This window comes from Lagenorhynchus albirostris, chromosome 6 (genome assembly GCF_949774975.1).
Source record: "Lagenorhynchus albirostris chromosome 6, mLagAlb1.1, whole genome shotgun sequence".
Lineage (NCBI taxonomy): Eukaryota > Metazoa > Chordata > Mammalia > Artiodactyla > Delphinidae > Lagenorhynchus > Lagenorhynchus albirostris.
Window position 1 is genome coordinate 115,107,707 of NC_083100.1, and position 22,886 is coordinate 115,130,592.

The 22,886-nt window shown below is 39.4% G+C and overlaps 1 protein-coding gene across 16 annotated transcripts in view; it reads right to left on the minus strand.

The window, feature by feature from the left end:
• WDR33 (WD repeat domain 33) overlaps positions 1-21,221 on the minus strand; it is a 103,930-nt gene extending 82,709 nt beyond the window's left edge. For all 16 annotated transcript variants that reach the window (XR_009541204.1, XM_060153087.1, XM_060153085.1 and 13 more), the window contains exon 1: positions 21,084-21,221. The gene's annotated coding sequence lies outside the window, so the exon portion shown is untranslated. The remainder of the gene's footprint in view (positions 1-21,083) is intronic.
• Positions 21,222-22,886: the final 1,665 nt, after the last annotated feature.

Below are 22,886 nucleotides of genomic sequence, written 5' to 3' on the forward strand. Positions count from 1 at the left end.
TCCAAAATATACAAACAGGTCATACAACTCAATATCGAAAACAAACAACCCCGTCAAAAAAAAATGGGCAGAAGATCTAAACAGACATTTCTCCAAAGAAGACATAGATGGCCAACAATCACATGAATAGATGCTCAACATTGCTAATTATTAAAGAAATGCAAATCAAAACCACAATGAGGGGCTTCCCTGGTGGCACAGTGGTTAAGAATCTGCCTACCAATGCAGGGAACACAAGTTTGAGCCCTGTTCCAGGAAGATCCCACATGCTGCGGAACTAAGCCTGTGTGTCACAACTACTGAGCCTGTGCTCTAGAGCCCACAAGCCACAACTACTGAGTCCACGAGCCACAACCACTGAAGCCCACATGCCTAGAGCCTGTGCTCCACAACAAGAGAAGCCACCGCAATGAGAAGCCCGCACATCGTAACAAAGCATAGCCCCCGCTCGCCACAACTAGAGAAAGCCTGTGCGCAGCAATGAAGTCCCAATGCAGCCAAAAATAAATTAAATAAATAAATTTATTTTTTTAATAAAACCCACAATGAGGTATCACCTCACACCAATCAGAATGGCCATCATCAAAAAGTCTACAAGTAAAAAAATCCTAGAGAGGATGTGGAGAAAAGGGATCCCTCCTACACTGTTGGTGGGAATGTAAATTGGTGCAGTCACTATAGAAAACAGTATGGAGGTTCCTTTAAAAACTAAAAACAGAGCTACCATATGATCCAGCAATTCCACTCTCGGGTATACATCTGGAAAAAATGAAAATTCTAATTGTTGAAAAGATACATGCCCTCCAATGTTCATAGCAGCACTATTTACAATAGCCAAAATGTGGGTGCAACCCAAGTGCCCATCAACAGACAACTGGTTTAAGATGTGATAGAGTGCTCAATCATAAAAAAAAAGAATGAAATATTACCACTTGTAGTAAGATGGATGAACCTAGAGAATATTATGCTTAGTAAAATAAGTCAGAGAAAGACAAATTCTGTATGATACACTTACATGTGGAATCTAAAAAGTAATACAAATGAATCTATATACTAAACAGAAATAGATTCAGATACAGAAAACAAATTTATGATTACCAAATTTATGGTTACCAAAGGGAGAGGGGAAGGGACAAATTAGGAGTATGGGATTAACAGATACAAACTACTGTAAATAAAATAGGTAAGCAATAAGGATTACTGTATAGCATAGGGAATTATACTCAATATCTTGTAATAACCTACAATGGAATATTATCTGTGAAAAAAATTGAATCATTATGCTGTACACATGAAACTAACACAATACTGTAAATCAGTTTAAAAAAAAAAGAAATTTAGTTAACACATTTTGAATTTTAGACTATCTATATTACCCCAAAAGTAAATGAAATTTGTTTCACAGTTAATACATAATGATTTCGTACATTAGAAACTCAATTTAAAACACTGTAAAATTTCACCCCCTCACTCAACTTGGGAAACAGAAGCCAGAATTCAGTTTTGTTTTTAAGAAAATATTTTTCTATTCCATAAATGGTATGTGTATAATTTTTCTACAGCAAAAGGGGTCTGACTGGATCTCCTTTAATGACTGGATAGTATCAATTTGTAAGTGACAAAAACATAAATTCAGTTGCTTATTCTACGTTGGATTAAGTTTTCAATCAAAAACCTGAGATAGTTCTCAGCTGGAAGGTCTGTTAAGACTGAAAGGCAGGGCTTCCCTGGTGGTGCAGTGGTTGAGAGTCCGCCTGCCGATGCAGGGGACACGGGTTCGTGCTCTGGTCTGGGAAGATCCCACATGCCGCGGAGCGGCTAGGCCGGTGAGCGATGGCCGCCGAGCCTGCGCGTCCGGAGCCTGTGCTCCGCAACGGGAGAGGCCACAGCAGTAAGAGGTCCGCGTACCGCAAAAAAAAAAGACTGAAAGGCAACATACATGTCATATATGTGGATCAGTCCCTCCAAGGAGAATTCAGTCCAGTATATTTCTGGAGAACTGACAATCAGCTTCATCATAACATTATTTTAAACAAATGAATAAGACACAAATCTAATATCTAGAGTCTATCTTAAACACTTTTAACTAAAATTAACTTAAAACAGGAAATACAACTTTCAAAACAACAGCTGTCCTTTCACATGTGCTTAAGCAATACTTCCTATTCCCAAACTGCAAGCTACTAATAATTTAAAAGCCTCTGGAGATTGATGGCTATCAGTACAAGGGGAGTAAGCTATAAAACAGTGTGGAGGTTTCCACCAAAATTAAAAACAGAACTACCATACGATCCAGCAATTCCATTTCTAGGTATTTATCCAAAGAAAACAAAAATACTAACTCATAAAGATATATGCACCCCATGTTCACTGCAACATTATTTATAACAGCCAAGATACGGAAACAATGTGTCTCTATATATATGTGCGTATACATTACAGACACATATATATGTATCACAAAATTATTCTCAGCCATCAAAAAGAATGAAATCTTGCCATGTGTGACAACATGGATGAACCTTGAGGGCATCATGCTAAGTGAAATAAGTCAAAGACAAATATGTATGATCTCACTTACATGTGGAATCTAAAATACAAACAAAAAACAGAACTCATGCAGAAAACAGACTGGTGGTTGCCAGAGGAGGGGGGTGTACAGTAAGTGAAATGAGTGAAACGGATCAAAAGGTACAAACTTCCAGTTATAAATGTCATGGGAATGTAATGACTAACATGGTGACTACAGTTAATACTACTATATTGCATACATGAAAGTTGCTGAGAGAGTAGATCTTAGAAGTTCTCATCATAAGAACAATAATGTGTAACTATGTAAGGTGACAGACATTAACTAGACTTATTTGGTGATAATTCTGCAATGTATACATAAATCAAATCATTATGTTGTACACCTGAAACTAATAAAATGCTATACGTCAGTGATACCTCAACTTTTTCAGAGTTCAGAAAAAAAATAAACTGAATGAATAAGTGAAAACCATGCTGTACACAGTTTAATCTCTCCCTAATGACTATCAGAAGGCACTTGAAGATCCTGTTCCACCTGTTCAGTGTCACATTAATACAGACACTAATGATATTATATATACTGTGAGCCAAATCTGTATTACCTATCCATAATTTGCACGTTTTAAGCCTTGGTCCACCGTGAAAACAATACATGGTAATGATAGATATCTGGGAAAAGAGGAGAAAGTAAAGAGGAGCGGGAGCAAGTAAATATAGTCAGCCCTCCATATCCACAGGTTCTACATCTGCAGATTCAACCAACTGTGGATGGGAATAAACCTTTTTTAATTCCAGAAAGTTTCAAAAAACCTGAATTTGCCACAAACCAATAACTATTTGCATAGCATTTTTCTTGCATTTACAACTATTCACATAGCATTTACATTGTATTAGTTATAAGTAGTCTAGAGATGATTTAAAATATAGGAGAGGATATGTGTGGGTTATACGCAAATACTATGCCTTTTTATATTAGGGACCCCCACCTCCTCCAGGGATCCTGGAACCAATCCCCCATAGATAGTGAGGGACGACTATATGGCACCATTGTTACTTGTTAACTGTATGTGAAATCATGGATTATACCTAAATTTTTACTCTTTTTTTCCCCCCTTAATAATTACAGCTTAAGAGTTTTGCATGTTACAAAACTATTTGCAAGTGTTTTTAACAACTTCCTAAATGTTCCATTAAATATAACATGATTTACTTAAGACAGTAAAAATGTAGAAAGACCAAGCTGGTTTCTTGGGTACCAGTTTCTTAAGCAGTCCAAATCTAAGCTTAGAAGAAAAGTTTAGCATTAAGCACCTTTACCTTAATGCTAAGTTCCAGCATTGCTCTTGCCAAGAGTACAGTGCTTGAGTTACAGAAGGCATAATTAGTTTGAAGAATTCAGCCTTACATATCAAAATAGATTTTGATATATAAATGAGTTTTGTGAGGTGACGGCTGCCTCTATTCCTATAACCATTTCACCTGGACTGTCTAATCAGTCCTATGAATACATACCTAAACGTGGTTTTTTTTTGCTTTTTTTTTTTTTTTTTTTTTTTTTGCGGTACGCGGGCCTCTCACTGTCGTGGCCTCTCCTGTTGCGGAGCACAGGCTCCGGACGCGCAGGCTCAGCGGCCATGGCTCACAGACCCAGCCACTCTGCGGCATGTGGGATCTTCCCGGACCGGAGCACGAACCCGTGTCCCCTACATCAGCAGGTGGACTCTCAACCACTGCGCCACCAGGGAAGCCCTAAACGTGGTTTTTCTGAAAACCAAAAAGCTGCCTCATGACAATTAAGTACATGTTATTTATGGAGGAAAAGATATTAAATTTTGAATTGAGCATGCAGGCTCCCTAGTCAATGACTTTAACTTAAATTGTATGTGTTTGTAAAGTGTTCATTGTCCTACATCAGACTTTTATTAAATAATTCCATCCACTTATGGAGAAGAGGATGTAGAAGAGGTAGAAGCTGGGCACTAGTTCATGTGCCTATGAGTCAGTAAAGATGGAAATAATGTCCAAGGTGGAGTTGGTTATTTTGAAATATGATAAAGATTATCATTGAGGTAAAAATTCTATTAACTGGAAGATCACAGGATGTATCCATCATATTTTTCAGGACAGGTAGTTTTTCATGTGGGGCAAATAGGTAAAAATTATACTGTATGGTAATTGCAATAAGGTTCTAAAGAAAGAAAAAACTGCAGAGAAATCTATGCAATATATAATTTGTCCAGATTGGTTTTCATTTGGGCAAAGAAGTTCTGAAAAATCTGCAAAGCAGTTTACTCATCAACTGAAAGTCTTCCAAAAACAGAACTATTGGGAAACCGTGGTATGTGGGGATGGAAAAGAAAAGCTCCCTTAGTTTTTTGGAGAGAATAACTTTAAAAATACTTAAACAGCTAAGTTTACTCAGTTCAGTTAATATTAAAATTTGTTGATTTTAACACTGCTGTTACATCTGAAACAAACTTATGTAATATTCTGGGTAGAAAAAAAAATTATATATATATATAATATAAACATGATTTACTTAAATGTCCCACTGTTGGACATTTGAATTGTTTTTAAGATATATCCTACTAAAATGCGATTCAAATGAACATATCTACAAAACAGAAACAGACTCAAAGACACAGACAACAGACTTGTGGTTGCCAGGGGGGAGGGGGGTGGGGGAGGGAAAGATTGGGAGTTTTGGATCAGCAGATGCAAACTAGTTTGTGTAGGACGGATAAACAACAACGCCCTATTGTATAACACTGGGAACTATATTCAATATCCTGTAATAAACCATAACGGAAGAGAATATATATACACATATCCATGTATAACTGAGTCACTTTGCTGTACAGAAGAAATTAACACAACACTGTAAATCAACTATACTTCAATAAAATTAAAAAATAAAATAAAATACATCCTACTAAAACTCAAATCACACTGATCATCTTTGCACATAAAGCTTTTTCTGTAGAACCATTTCCATCATAAGCAAGAGGAACTACTGAAGTCACTTTTTTTGATACTTTAGGTTTAAGAAAGAAAAATCACTTTTTCTTGGTTCTTTTTTTAGTTTTCCTAATTAATAAGTTGAATACTTTTCCAGTTTTCAATCTTATTAACCAGTTTTACTCCCACCAGTGTAAAACTCCCAGTTTTAAAACCAGTGTAAAACTCTCAGTTTTTAAAAGCAGTGAAATAAAACTCCCAGTTTTACACTGTCATGTCTTTCGAATACTGTTTTTGGGAATAAATCTACATTTAGGTCTTTGTTGTTTGTCTCCTACATGATTAGGTTCAGGGAAAAAACTTTCAGTACGCATTTTAGTTGTTTGGATTCTGAACTTAAAAGACATACTTTTTATACTTCTGGAATTTTTATTGTTTCCCTGTGCTCAAACTAGAGTGTATCCTCATTATTCAAAGATTCGGTATTTGCAAATTTGCCTAATAGTTAACTTTTTCTGTAGCCCCAAAATCAACATTTGTACTCTTTGGCAGTCATTTGTACATCATATGCAGAGTTGAATCACCCAGAACTCAAGTTCCCAGCTGAGGTATACCCTCCCCTTCCCCAAGTGTTGTGCTCAAGTGCTGTCTAGTGTTCCGGAGTGCAAGAAAGCTGTGATGTGCCTTATGGATTAAATACAGTTAGATACTAAAGCTGTAAACAACTAATGCTGTTCACCATGAGAACAATGTTAACGGATCAGCAATATACATTAACTAAGGCATCTTTAAACAGAAACACAGGGCTTCCCTGGTGGCTCAGCGGTTAAGAATCCGCCTGCCTATGCAGGGGCATGGGTTCGAGCCCTGCTCCGGGAAGATTCCACATGCTGCGGAGCAACTAGGCCCGTGCACCACAACTACTGAACCTGCGCTCTAGAGTCCGTGAGCCACAACTACTGAGCCCACGTGCCACAACTACTTAAGCCCGTGAGCCACAACTACTGAAGCCCACGTACCTAGAGCCTGTGCTCCGCAACAAGAGAAGCCACCGCAATGAGAAGCCTGTGCACCACAAGAAGAGTAGCTCCCACTCGCCACAACTCGAGAAAGCCTACGTGCAGCAACGAAGACCCAACACAGCCAAAAATAAATTAATCTTAAAAAAAAAAAGTAACTATCCTTAAAAAAAAAAAAAAGAAACACATAAAATAAGGTTATGTTTTGGCTGACTGACTCAAATACTGTCACAGAGGCTCACAGGAATCTAAATTTCCTAGGAACAACAGTTCAGTATTTGCTAGTTCAGTGTTTGTGGCAACTTTATAGAACATAACTACCATGAATAACAAGAATCAACTGGAGTTGGCAGCACTTACTATGTGCCATGCAGGATCTTAGTTTCCCAACCAGGAACTGAACCCAGGCCCTTGGCAGTGAAAGCACAGACTCCTAACCACTGTACAGCCAGGGAATTCCCTCTCATTCTCTCCTTTTAAATCTCCTTCAACTGAAGAACTCCTTCTTCAAGCTACATCTTAAAAGTAAGTTCAAGATAGACTGCAAAGTTGCACCACTCTAATACTATTCACAACTCCTCCACAGAACCCCTAAGCCTTGGGGGAAGGGGATACTGAATCATTAGAGTGCAAAGAACAACAAACTATGGAAGCTAGGACTCTATTTAAGGCTCTCCTATCCTGGAGAAATTTTTGACACCTCTGGGTCTTTTTTTCCTAGATCTCTAAAATGAAGGAACAGGATTAAGAACCATTAATACCACTCAATACTTAAAATGTGTAAAGCACTGAGTGATTATGACTTATAATCTTATATTTGATATTCAAGGAAACTTCTGCAATTTTTAAACCATGTTACAACTAGCTGTGATTTCCAGAAATACCTTTATATGTTTATAAATTTCAGAGAGCCATTCTATGATTTAATAGAGAACTACGTGGGCAACTAAAAAATCCTGTCTTGCAACAAAGTCTTTCAGTTCAGTTCACAAGCATAACAGGCAACCAGAGAGGAATGACTAAATTACTTCTGTGTATCTATATCACGAAATTTTATATAATTAAAAATGTTTGAAATATTTTTAACGAATTGCACATGATCTAATACTATGTGGAAAAATCAGATTATGAAACAATTACAATTATTTTAAAAGAACTATACACTTTTGCTCAAAAGCCAGAAAATGGGAAGAAACACATAATGAAGGTAATAAGAGCATGGACTTATGGTAATATTTTGTTGACTTTTTTTTTTTTAATTTATATATTTTTGGCCGCGTTGGGTCTTAGTTGCTGCGCGTGGGCTTTCTCTAGTTGCAGTGAGCAAGGGCTATGCTCCATTGTGGTGCGTGGGATTCTCATTGCAGTGGCTTCTCTTGTTGCGGAGCACTGGCTCTAGGCATGCGGGCTTCAGTAGTTGTGGCACAAGGGCTCAGTACTTGTGGCTCACGGGCTCAGTTGCTCTGCGGCATGTGGGATATTCCCGGACCAGGGATCGAACCCGTGTCCCCTGCACTAGCAGGCGAATTCTTAACCACTGTACCACCGGCGAAGTCCCCTGTTGTCTTCTTTACACCATGGGTTTTTCCAAGTTGTCCACAACAGACAAGAAGGTCTGTATAAGGAGCTAGGAGTAGTGTTTTTCTGTTTTTTGTTTTAAATGCTATTCTGAAATCTCTAAGTTTGCCAAACATTCTCACAACCTTTGTTGGCATATTCCTAATACTTTTTTTTTTCAGTACGCGGGCCTCTCACTGTTGCGGCCTCTCCCATTGCGGAGCACAGGCTCCTGACGCGCAGGCTCAGCCGCCATGGCTCACGGGCCCAGCCGCTCCACGGCATGTGGGATCTTCCCGGACCGGGGCACGAACCCATGTCCCCTGCATCGGCAGGCAGACTCTCAACCACTGCGCCACCAGGGAAGCCCAATACGAGTGTTCTTAATTACTTTTATAAATTTATGCTTATTTATTACACTCAATTTATTCAGCAGTCTGCACTTCTAAAGTATATTATGCATAATCATGGAAAAGCATGTATCATACTGGTAAAAACCACGTATCTGCCTTTCTGTCTAAACTATAAATTCCTTGTAGGCAAAGACTGAATGTTTCTAATCTCTATATTCTCAGTGCCTTGCATACAGCCTAGCACACATGAAAACGGTAATAAATATATGTTAAAATATATGCTAACAGAAAATTATCATTGGAACACCCATTAATAGTTGCTACTACAGGGTCTACCAATGGATGCTAAAAATTTGAGAACGAACAGTATATTTACACAGTTTCCAAGATACTTACAAAAGAAAAAATATTAACTATACAGTGAGAAGTACAGCAAACACAGTATTTGCTCACAGAACAATTTCTGTGTTTCTGTATTACAGGTAATGAGCTAAGAGAATTTTCACCAAATTAAAAGGGTCTGTTTGCAATGATCTAATTTAAAATACAGAATGTGTAGCATACACAAAATAAACATTTAGAGGTAAGAGGGCAAACCTTAAGACATACAGAGATAAAGTCCATTCTCCAGAACAACTATAACGGAGAAAATATAACAGCCCTCTTAACTGTCCATCAAGAGACATGCCTTCTGTATTAAGACTCTTGGACAGAGAAAGCAAATGGTGGTTTCAACTAGTCTTAATCAGGTTGGCAGAGCACAGAGGCTTGTTCTGCAACTGCGACACTGTAAGTCTTAAAAAAAAAAAAGTATATATATAAAAAATAAAAGAGCAAAAAGACTGCTCCAGTTAAACATGTCCAAGGAGACAACCAAATGATTGTCTGGTTTGGGGGAAAAAAAAGCTATTAAAGACTGTTTGGGGAAAAAAAAAAAAAAGACTGTTTGAATGTGGACCATATATTACATAATATTAGGAAATTATGGCGAATTTTCTTAGATGTGTTACTGCATGTTGATACTGCATGCTGAAGCGTTATTTGTCATGTATGCAATTACTCTCAAATGGTTAAAAAGTATGTATGTATGTCTGTATGTATATAGAGACAGATTGTTACTGGTTGAATTACATCCCCTCAAAATTCACATGGTAAAGTCTTCAACACCACCACCACCCCGTACCTTACTGGGAAACAGGGTCGTTGCAGATATCATTAGTTAAGATGAAGTCATATTGGAGTAGGGTGGGCCAGTAATTCAATATGATTGGTGTCTTTATAAAAAGGGGAAATTTGGACAAATGTAAAGATTGGAGTTATGCTGGCACAGGCCAAGGAACTACCAAAAACTAGGTAGGAAAGGTCTGGAACAGATCTGTCCCTAGCACCTTCAGAGGGACCATGGCCCTGCTGACACCTTGATCTCAGACATCTAACCTCTATCTAGAACTGTAAGACAGTAAATGTCTATTGTTTAGCCACTCAGTCTGTGGTATTTTGATATATCAGCCCTAGCAAGAAAATACAGCAAAACTATAACAAATGTTGAATTTAGGAGGCAAATAAATGGTATTAACTTCTTTCTTCAACTTTGTGTATATCTAAAATGTTTAATACTGTAGGGTAATACTTCAGAATTGTATGAATATTCTGTTCTCTAGTAACCATTCATTTAACAGGCATTGATGAATCTTATCTGACTAAAAGGAGCTCTGTTTGTTTATCAACATCCACAAAATAACTTGCTGGGATTTTGATTGGGAGCATGTTGAATCTATATATCAAGCTGGGAAGAACTGGCATTTTGACAATACTGAATCTTCCTATCCACGTACTTTACATATTTTGCTACGAGAGAGAATGCCATGGGAAGAAACAAGAACTGAGTGGGGGAGCACTGATGTGAAACAAAAGTTTCAGATTAACTAACTTATAAGGGTAATAAAAGAAAGTATACACCAAGTGGAGAAGGGGAAGAGGAGCAATTCCAGGCCGAGGAAACAGTAAGTAGAAGTAAAAGAGAACTACTTTTTGGGTTTTTGTTTTGAGATATAATTGACATATTGGGTTGGCCAAAAAGTTCGTTCAGGTTTTCCATAACATCTTATGGGAAAACCTGAACGAACTTTTTTGGCCAACCCCACCACATTCCATTAGTTTTATTAGGTGTACTCAAGTTTTTTAAAAATGGTTCAAGGACAGGGTAGTGGGGAGAGGGAGCAGCAGAGGAAGAAGCTGAAAACCTGAGTTCATACAGTGGGGCTAGATTCTGAAATGTCCGTTATGCCAATCTAGACACAAGAGTTCATATGTATCGAATAAAGCAGGAGGCCTTAACTGGGGTCTATGGATACATAAATGGGCAAAAGGATTTAAATTACCTCTCCACCTCACAGTTCCATGCAGAGTTCTAACATGGATACTCACATTTTTTATAATGGGAAGAAGTATAAAACTTTCATAAGATTCCTATGGGGTCCAAAAAGGACATAAACCACCATTATAGGTAATGGTGAATCATCCCAGGAATATATATCACATGAAAATTATCAAAAAGGGACAAATTAGTGATTTTAAACTCTCGCTGCTACGCGTGCTACAGAATGACTCATCGTTTACTGAGAAGCAACAAAACTCAAGAAGGCAAAAACTATGATAAGGCTTCCCTGGTGGCACAGTGGTCAGGAATCCTCCTGCCAATGCAGGGGACGCAGGTTCGAGCCCTGGTGCGGGAGAATCCCACATGCCCCGGAGCAGCTAGGCCCATGTGCTGCAGCTGCTGAGCCTGCGCTCTAGAGCCGGCGAGCCACGGCTGCTGAGCCCGCATGCCACAACTACTGAGCCTGCGTGCCACAGCTGCTTAAGTTCGCGTGCTTGGAGCTCACGCTCCGCAACAGGAGAGGCCACCGCAATGAGAGGCCCACACGCCGTGGCGAGGAGTGGCCCCTGCTCACCGCAGCTGGAGAGGGCCCGCGATCAGCAGTGAAGACCCAACGCAGCCAAAAATAAATAAATTTATAAAAAATAAAAAACTAAAAAAATAAAAAAATTTAAAATAAATAAATAAATAAATAACTATGATAATACAAGTGGTGGTTTGGTGCGAAAGAAACCACCATATTCACACACTGATACTGCACCTACTTTGACCAAGCAATCCCACTTCCATGAATTTATCCCTACACATGTGCTCAAACATGCACAAACACATATGCATAAGGTTATTCAATGGAGCACTGTTTTTAATAACAAAAGACTGGAAAACCACCCATGTCTATTAAGTAGAAGACTAGTTAATCATGGAATACCCATACTATATATATAAATTTTTTTTTTTTTTTTTTTTTTTTTTGCGGTACGCAGGCCTCTCACTGCTGTGGCCTCTCCCGTTGCGGAGCACAGGCTCCGGACGCGCAGGCTCATCGGCCATGGCTCATGGGCCCAGCCGCTCCGCGGCATGTGGGATCTTCCCAGACCAGGGCACGAACCCATGTCCCCTGCATCGGCAGGTGGACTCTCAACCACTGCGCCACCAGGGAAGCCCAAATTTTTAAACAGTTTGGCAGTTTCTTTTCTTCTTAATGTTGCGTATATTATTTTTTATTTATTTGTTTTGGCTGCATTGGGTCTTTGTTGCTGCGCGGGGGCTTTCTCTAGTTGTGGTGAGTGGGGGCTCTCTTCCTTTCGGTGTGCGGGCTTCTCATTACGCTGGCTTCTCTCATTGCAGAGCACGGGCTCTAGCATGTGGGCTTCAGTAACTGTGGCACTCGGGCTCAGTAGTTGTGGCTCGCAGGCTCTACAGCACAGGCTCAGCAGTTGTGGTGCATGGGCTTAGTTGCTCCACGGCAAGTGGGATACTCCCAGAGCAGGGATCAAACCTGTGTCCCCTGCATTGGCAGGCGGATTCCTAACCACTGCGCCACCAGGGAAGTCCCCCCATACAATATATATTATGCAACTACTGATATTATCAAGAAGGTAGCTCTATTTAGGATCTCCAAGATATACCGTTAAGTGAAAAAAAGTACAAAACAGTGTATAGACTACAACTGTGTAAGTGAAAAGCAACAAAAAAGGGACACATATACATCTGTAGTAAATACATTTGCTATATAGAACCCAAAACATCTCTGGAAGAATTTACAACGAACTGATAACTTCAACTACTGGATAGATGAAAAAGGATTAGAGAATAGCCATAGGGAAGAGATAGATCACTGTATATCCCCTTGTACTTTTTTTTTCTTTTTTGGTAATTCGTTTATAAATAAATGAATGAATGAATAAATGCATAAAAATAAAATAACTTACATAAGTAATGCTACTAAGTAGTGTTATGAACACAGGCACAGAAATAGAAATGACTAATCTGGGCACAAAACTGCTGTAAAAAACATAGTTGCAAATAAGCATCGTGGGTAGAAAATGTGGGTGAAAAAAACCTCCCTCATACTATCAACTATAGTTTGAGTACATAAAACACATGAGGGAGGCACCTTGCTACACACTTGGGATGTGGTGTGTGTGGATAAAATCTATCAAGAGGGAATTCCCTGTGGTCCAGTGGTTAGGACTCTATGCTTCCCCTGCAGGGGGCACGGGTTCGATCCCTGGTCGGGGAACTAAGATCCCACAAGCCTTGCGGCACGACCTAATTGACTAATTAATTTTTTAAAAATCTACCAAGAAACATTCTGCCAAATCCTATGATTATCTGGCAGAGTTAAAGGCTGAAATCATTAGGTTACTAAAATAGAAACATACCGAAGTCCCAGTTTGATAATCAATTTTGAACAAAGCTAGATATGTCAAGTTCAGGACCACAGAATAATGTCACCACTTACTAACTGATGGAAGATTTTCCTATTTCAGACTTTTCTGGCTATGTAAACTTATAATTTTAGCTCTCTCCCAAAGACGATGAACCAAAAAACTCTCCCAAGTTACACTATGAAATGTTCGGGGGTTTGTTTTCTGTTTGTTTTTTTTGTAAAGGTGGAGAAAAGAACACTAAACTGGTACTCAGGTGACCTGGATTCTTCCACTAACTGTGATTACGAACAAATTTAATCTCCTCAATCCTGTTTCTTTAAGGGTCTAGATCTGATGACTTCCAGAAGTAAAATAATTCTAAAATTTCAAGATTATACAGGGAGTAAGCAACGATTTTCCAGTTTCTTTCAGCTCATTTTTAAATTTGGCTTAACAACTAAATTGAATGTAAAAGCATTTAACAAAATATGTAATCATTACCAAAGGAAGAACCCTAAAGAGATAGTCTTGAATATTTCAAATTTGTCAACAGCAAGATGAAACTGACAAACTTAAGGCTCTGAGTGCCTCTTGATTTTGGAACAGTGGTTCTCAGTTTCTGGTTTTATTACCCACACTGGCCTAAAAGCCTAATTAGTTCCTCAGTCTTTGGCATTTGTATCTTTACCCTACGACACATACTGTCTTAGTTTGGTATTTTCCTCCAAACAAGTCAGTCTGGATTTCAAAAGTACAGTGATTATTAAAGATATAATCAGTGAGATTTAACCAAATACCTAAAAGTGAAGTTAAAAAAATTTAACCAATGAAACATATATCTATTACTTTTTTTTTAAAACGAAGAGTTTTCTTTTTTAACATTTTATTTATTTATTTTTTGGCTGCACCATGTGTTAGCTGTGGCACACAGGATCTTTGTTGAGGCGTGCGGGATCTTTTGTTGCTGCGTGCAGGCTTTCTCTAGTTGTGGTGAGTGGGGGTTACTCTTTGTTGTGGTGCGTGGGCTTCTCACTGCAGTGGCTTTTCTTGTTGCAGAGCACGGGCTCTAGGCACGTGGGCTTCAGTAGTTGTGGTGCACGAGCTCAGCTGCTCCGCAGCATGTGGGATCTTCCCAGACCAGGGATTGAACCCGTGTCCCCCACACTGGCAGGCGGATTCTTAACCACTGCGCCACCAGGGAAGTCCCTGGAATGATTTCTTGGATATATTGTTAGGAAAAAACAAGGGTCCCACACACATAAATGGGACTATATCAATCTCAAAAACTTTTGTGCAGTAAAGGATACAATCAACAGAGTGAAAAGGCAACCTACAGAATGGGAGAAAATATTTGCAAATCTGATAAGGATTTATCAGATTTATCAGATTTTATCAGAATATATAAAGAACTCCTACAACTCAGCAACAAAAAAAATCAAGTAACTCACTTAAATTTTGGGCAAAGGGCTTGAAGAGACATTTCTCCAAAGATGATATACAAATGGCCAACAAGCATATGAAAAAGATGCTCAACATCATTAATCATCAGAGAAATGCAAATTGAAACCACAATGAAGTACTGTAACTTTTGAACACAGTTCTCCGTTCATTTTTAGTAGAATACCTTCTAAGGAAAAAAAGGACTGAAAAGAAATTAACTGCACTCAGCAGGATGTAAACTGAATCTACTTTCTTTGTAGCAAATCCCAATAATAATGTTATAATATAAACTGATGATTTTTGAAAACATGTTTCCTAGCTCTGTCCACTGAAAGGAGCCTAGAAGCAAACACACTCTAGTAACAGCGCATATACTACCTAGCACTCAAATTTTAATTTATAAATATCACTTTCCATCAAAAGAAAGCGGGGCTTTCTGGAGAAATAGAAAAATATAAAAAACAAGAAGAAAGGAAAACACAAGAAAGACCTGGGTTATTCTGTTTTGCAAAAACCAAGAAAGCCCTCAGAGATTAATCAGTCTCAGTCAAAAAGGACATAAGAGGGAATTCCCTGGCGGTCCAATGTTTAGGACTCTGCACTTCTACTGCAGGGGCCATGGGTTTGTTCCGTGGTAGGGGAACTAAGATCCCTGGAAGCCGCATGGCACAGCCAAAAGAAAAAAAAGTGACACAAAAACCAGCTCGAAGAGGGACTCACACTGGCCAAATCTGGAACAACTTAAGCATCAAAAACAATAACAGGGGCTCCCCCAGTGGCGAAGTGGTTAAGAATCTGCCTACCAATGCAGGGGACACGGGTTCCAGCCCTGGTCCGGGAAGATCCCAAATGCCGCGGAGCAACTGAGCCCATGTGCCACAACTACAGAGCCTGCACTCTAGAGCCCAAGAGCCACAACTACTGAGCCCACGCGCCACAACTACTGAAGCCTGCGCACCTAGAACCCGTGCTCCGCAACAAGAGAAGCCCCCTCAATGAGAAGCCCGTGCACTGCAACGAAGAGTAGCCCCGGCTCGCTGCAACTAGAGAAAGCCCACGTGCAGCAACGAAGACCCAACACAGCCAAAATTAAATAAATAAAATTTTTAAAAAAACAGTAACAACTACAACATACCAAAAAACAGTATTAGTAATTCTCCAAAAACGAAAACAAAACTAATAGACTATACTCTAAAAAAAAGTCATTAAGGCTTCCCTGGTGGCGCAGTGGTTGAGAGTCCGCCGGCCGATGCAGGAGACATGGGTTCATGCCCCGGTCCGGGAAGATCCCACATGCTGCGGAGCGGCTAGGCCCGTGAGCCATGCCCGCTAAGCCTGTGCGTCCGGAGCCTGTGCTCCGCAATGGGAGAGGCCACAACAGTGAGAGGCCCACGTACCACACACACACACACACAAAGTCATTAAAAAAAAAAAGACCACAGAACTGGTCTTGATTAAAAACTAAAGAAATATGACAATCAAATACAATGTTCAATTTTAGGTTGGATCCTAAATGACAGGGGGGAAAAAACTCTGTAAGGGACGTTATTGAGACAACTAGAGAAACTGGAATATGAAATTTGAATATCAAATATTGTATCAATGTTAAATGTGTAGAATTTGTTAATACTGTGGGTATTTAAGAGAATGGTGTACTTAGGGGAAAGATGCATGGTGTCTGTGAAGGACTCCAGATGGTTCAGAAAAAATACATGGGCTGGCGGGAATTCCCAGGGAGCCCAGTGGTTAGGACTAGGTGCTTTCACTGCCATGGCCTGGGTTCAATCCCTCGTTGGGGAACTAAGATCCCGCAAGCTGCTCAGCATGGCCAAAAAACAACCAAAAACATGGGATGGGGAAAAAGAAGGGATGGAGGGAAGGAGGGATAAAGCAAATGTGACAAAAAGTTAACAACTGGTGAACAGGGATGAAAAAGTATGAGAGTTCTTTGTACCAGTATTCCAACTCTTCTGTAAGTTCGTATTTATTTCAAAATTTAAAAGTTTAAGCAGAGCGACTTCCCTGGTGGCGCAGTGGATAAGACTCCGCGCTCCCAATGCAGGCGGCCGAGGTTCAATCCCTGGTCAGGGAACTAGGTCCCACATGCATGCCACAACTAAGAGTTCGCGTGCGGCTACTAAGGAGCCTACGTGCTGCAATTAAGGAGTTGGTGAGTGGCAACTAAGAAGCCCTCCTGCCGCAACCAAGACCCAGTGCAACCAAATAAATAATAAAAATTTTTTTGTAAGTTTAAAACATGAAAGAGGGGGAAGCTCTTTTTTTTTTTTTTTTTTACAGAAAACAGCTAATAAATGTAAAGAAATAACAGAGCCATGAGGAGAATTTTTGTAGAAAGTTCACTCATTTAATTTTCATAACCCCCAATTAAATAAATGACTAGGCCAACAATGAACCACCAAATGACGGGGAAAATGTACCTTTTCAACGAAGAAACCTGATGGACACCACACTAACCAAGTAAACTTAGCATAGTAAACAATGGGGCAAACTAACATCTGGTAATCCTCACCACCTTATTGATCACTAGAAACAGGAGAACCAGACATTCTGTCCTTCCTGATGTAACACAATGTAAATTACATATCATCATCTATGAAGTATTTTTGCCAAAAATATCTGACCCAAATTTAATCAAACCTCTCTAGATCTAACGTCCAATTTATAGGAAATTTTAAAAATAGGGAAATAAGTTAAATGCCATTTTAATCATTTAATCAGAAAATCCCAAATGTGGAACATTCTTTAAAAAGTCCATGCCAGAGACTTAATGCTAACTGTCTTAAGCATAATAATGGTTACTGTTTTTATATAGTCTTAGCGGGAGGCTAGTTTGCAATAAAAATACATAAAGTGTAGAAAAATGGCATTACTTTAAAGAGATCCATCCTGAGGTATTCAGGGGACAAACAGCATGATATCTATGTTTAATTTCAACTGGTTGCTGCGGGGAGAGGTATACTGAGAACTAAAGCAAAATGGGTAAATGTTAGTAACAGATAAATCTAAATGAAAGGCAACAGGTGTTCACTGTGTTACTCTTTCAACTTTTCTGGATGTTTGCAGTTTCTCCTAACATAAAAAGATAGGAAAAAGTTACCAGATTATCCCACATACAAATAAAGGGAAATTGCTCCTTAGACGTATCTTACTAAGTGGGACAGTAAATAGAGCAAGTGCCTATAACAAAGTCAGCCTTCAAGCACAGTTGGGCATTTGTCAACCCACCCAACAATCTGTTCAAAACCGTTAAGGCATAGTGCCCGGTAGTATGAAGGCAGTCACACAGACCTTAGATTAACCGGAGAGACAGCTGTAAATAAATAAATACTCACTGAAGACCTCATTAATGGGAAGAGATTTAGTTGGATGTTGAGGAATGGACAAGATATGCATAGTCTGAAAGAGGTCACCAGTAAGGGCCAAGGAGCAGAATAATAAACCAGGTCTGTGTGAAATATGGATCCCAACAGAGTCATGAAGAGAATTTTTGTAGAAAAATCAATCATTCATCCATTTTTATAATGCTTAGGCTTTATGAATATAAAAAAAATATAAGGCTCTGAAACATCTGCCTTCAAAGAGCTGACAAAGTAATGGAAAAGATACTGCTTCAATCAAAATACATCAAAGAGAGATATACACAAAATTCTTTAATAACACAGGGAAAGGAGTAATCAGTTTACCAGAGGAATGAGATTATCAGTAAGTTTTCAACAAAGATATTTGAGTTAGTTTTTAAACAGTGAGAATGGGGAAGGTAGGAATGGGCAAGATGTATGAAGGTGGGCCAAAAGGTGCAAACTTCCAATTCTAAAATAAATAACTTATAAGGATGTAACATATGACATCGTGACTACAGTTAATAACACTATACTTCATATTTAAAAGTTTCTGAATAGATCTTAAAAGTTCTCATGGCAAGAAAACAAAATTGTAACTATGTATGGTGATGGACTTACTGCGATGATCATTTTGCAATATACACTAATAGCGAATCATTATGTTGTACACCTGAAAGTAATACCTCAATTAAAAAAAAAAGTGACCTCATCAATTAAAGTCACAGAAAGAAAAATGCCAAAAATTACTGAATGCTTACTATGTACTAGACACTTTCTTTTACCTTTGAAATAAGTACTATAATTAACATTTTTATATATAAGAAAACTCAAGTTCAGAGAGTGTAAATGACCAAATGTAGAAAAGCTAGTTAGTGGTGAGCCTGGCATTCAAACCTAGGTCTGTCTACTGCTAAAACCCATGGCCTTTACAATACGACCCAGCTCTGGGAATTTACAAGCACTCAAGTTATGAACATAAGGTACAATACAAACGTTATAAAGTCAGTCGCTACCAGAAAATACTAAAATGTTCTAGGGCCAGAAAGGATGAGAGTAATGTAAGGATTTTCCAATACTATACATACTTAAGAGTCTCAGAAATACTTCCATTATTCCAAAGGAAAAAGTTTCAGCACAAGCAAAAGTGTCAACACAAATAAAATCCTGGAATTACAAGCAACAGTTTCAACACAAAATCCTGGAATAATGTTTGGCAGAAAACTACGACAATCTGGAGTCTTAAACAACAAATCTGGAATGCTTAAACAACTGGTAAGTTTATGACATTTAATTAAACATACTTTGATAATGAAGATTTCTAATCTGCAGGCTCTAGCTAATGAATACTACTTTATCTAAAAGTCCTTTTTTCTTTTTTTTTTGGCTGAGCAACCTCAAAAGGATTACATAAATAGATTCTTAAGTGAAAAGCTTTCACTGATATCTTTGTCAATATATTTGTTACAGTTACAAAGCTTTATTTTACCTTACCTTCTTCTTTCTTATTCTGAAATATGAAACAGTTCGAACTTCAGCAATAATCAAATAGCACGTTTTTCCCAAAGTAGTGTGAAAAATATACGGACTTATTACTTAGCAAAGAGAGCTTTGAATAAGCTCCTTAAGTGGTTACTAAAAGTATAATTAAAGCCTTAGGTCGGGGTAAAACTGTGATGGCAAAATCTGTCGTCTTAGTATTTTTCACCAACCTAAGAATGCAGGTTAAGCCATCAACTTCAGGGATAAGGATTTATTTTTTCCTAAAGCACTGTGATGTAAGGCCAACTTTCTATGAAAATTCTTCCCCCATATACACAAAGATAAAAATTTTCCCTAAACTTCAAGAAAAAAGGCCAAATACGAAACTAGACGCCTCAACAAACTGAAACCGATACAGTATTTTGCCGCCTTCTAGGCAAGGAGACCAATTAAAAAGTGCAAAGGTATCTCATGGTTATAAAAGACAGGCGTAAAAAAAAAAAAAAAAGATAGGTGTCAAAAGCAATTAAGATTAGGAACAGAAAAATGCCATCAGGGAAGAATGAACATGTTTCCTTTTAACTAACAGTCTCTAAAAGTTTTGTTTAAACTAAACAGATCTACCACTGCATCACGTTCACAGGCAAAAAATGCTGCGTGCACTGAATCTCCAGAGTGTACTTGAAAGTCAACTCAGTGCTCCCAAGAGGTATTCCTTTTAACATAAGGTTTTTGTTCATACTCGTCTTCGAAATTTCCCGAACAGTCAACTGCATGTCATCTGTGTGGAAATTACTTCAAAACATTCTTGACAGGCTTTCTACAAATAATCCGTGCTTTTCTGACTTGATTTAAACAGGTCCAATTATGGAATTCCCTATCGACCCGCCTCCTTCTTCTTTCTCCGGAAGGACCACCAACCACTAGGGTTTACAACCAAGTAACCAGTTTTTTCCTTTCCGTAAAAAAAAGAGAATACCTTCTAAGAACCTAAATATCTAGTTGCCAGAAGTCTTAAAATCGGAAACGTGCAGGGAGTTCTTAAGGGACACTTGCAGGGACCACGATCTAAACCAAACAAAATACTAATGTAGCTATTGCAAAGGAGCAGGGGATTTCTGCCTGTCAAGCTGTGGACTTAACCCTGTTAAAATACCGACTTCCAGCCACGATAATAACGAGGTTAAACCTTCCGCCGTTTTACAGGTTTCCCATTAACTAACTTCCCGTGACCCCTTCACCCAACCACTCAAAACCACACTCCATTCCACTCTCGGCCCAACCCCTTCCACTCCCGCCCCAAATTCCAGTTTTAACGCGCTTCCCTCCTCCAAACTTCCCAGTTTTCTCCGTGGCCTACCCTACCTACGTCTTCTCGTCGCCACCGGTCCCCAGTCAGGGCCTTGGTCCTACCATGCCTGCCTTTCCCGGTCTGCCTCAAGCCTCCAGCCCCGTCCCCTAAGGCCCGAACCCGCCTCAAAGAGCCCTCGGGAGTTCGATCCTCCCAGCTCTTCCAACCCATCCCCAGGCACCCCCCAGGCCCCCAAAGCACGCAACGGCCGAGCATGAAAATGGCGGAGAGTGCCGCCGCCTGCTGCAGGCGAGCGGTCCCGTGCCGCCGCCGCACTCACCCTGTGGCGCTGAGCAGAGCTCCTAATGACTAGCGAGCGAAATGTTCGTCTTCACAGTCTGGAGTATCTCTCCTGTCTGGCCTCCTCCCTCCCCTCTCAATCCCACTCCTCCAAAAGAGCAGCCGCCATCTTCCCCTATGAGCCACCGAGCGCACGCCCCTGCGTCATCACGCACCGGCGTACGCTACTACGTCACGCGCGCCGGGGCCGCCGGGCTCCCTAGGGCTCAATCTGCGCCTGCGCATAGGTGAGAGGCGGGGCCTGACCGGAACCCCACGCTGCTTAGCTGAGCGACTCCTTTGTTCCAGCTGAGACGAGGACGGAGCCGCAGCCAGAGGAGGGACCGGGAGAGGGTGGTGCTGCCGTACTTTTTTCACATTGTGAGCTAACCTTGATGCTCTCAGAAGTACCCTGTTTTCGAAAATTGAATGAGAAATTTGTTCGAGGGCGGTGCTGGAGTTGCTAAGTCTGTTTATTCATCCGTGGAATTGGGGGTATATCTTAAGAATTTGAAGGAAAGCGCCGAGCTGAGTCAAGCACACAGAGTTTGCGCGTTCCCGGTGCCTCTGAGTTATCGCCTTTCCTCACTGAGTGGAGACCAAGTTATAAAAACTGAGCCCTAGGGTACGACCACTTTGGTAAACTGTTTCCAGTACTAAAACTAAGCCCTCCCTTGAGACTCAGCAGTTCCCCTCCAAGAGGACTGAGTGCATGCGTCCACCAGAGGCTTGCACGGGAATGTTCATAGCAGCTTTCTTTGTGATAACCAAACACTGGTAACCCCAATGTCCATCAGCAGTTGTACTGGTAAATAAATTGTGGTGTGGTCATGCAGTGGGCTGCTATGTAGCGACAGGAAATTCAGGCATACCTCGGAGGTACTGCGTGTTCAGTTCCATACCACCGTAACAAAGCCAATATTGCAGTAAAGTGAGTCACACGATTTTTTTTTTCATTTCTCAGTGCATATAAGTTTATGTTTGCACTGTACTTAGTCTATTAAGTGTGAAATAGCACTAAGTCTAAAAGAAATACATACCTTAATTTCAAAATGCTTTATTGCTAAAATATGCTAACCATCATCTGACAATGCAGGCTTGCCACGAACCTTAAATTTGTAGGGAAAAAAATGCAATATCTGTGAAGCGCAATAAAACAAGGTATGCCTGTAATTACTGATAAATGCAACAAACTGGATGAATATCACAGATACTGTTAAATCAGGCACAAAAGAGGACACGGATGATTCCACTTATATGAAGTTCAGAATACAACTTCAAAACAAAAAAGTTGTCTTCTAACTTTAGGAAAGTAATTTGGCAGTATGAATCAAGAATCTTAAAAATATTTATTACTTTTGCCTCTAATTCCTCTTCTAAGAATCTATTCTAAGGATGGTCACAGAAGTGTGAAAAATATATATATACAAAACTTCATTTAAGTATTATTGATGATAGGAAAAAAAAAAGAGAGCAACTTAAATGTCCAATAGCAGGGAATGGCTAAATAATGGTAGAGTATCTGTACATTACAGAGTATCTATACAACGTTTTTATGATGATATCAGAAATGCTTATTATCTGATTTTAGTGGAACATGAATATGAAGAACTATAAATATGTGTATGTAATGAGAAATAACCTGAGGAAATAATATGGTGGGATTAAGGATGACTATTGTGTTCTGTTTTTGTAATCACTGAGGGGGAAAGGGTGTGTTTTTTTAAAGCAGTAACAGGTTACTGACATGGTATATTAAATTATTAAATGAATCTCTATTAACAATTACAGTTTACAAATTCCT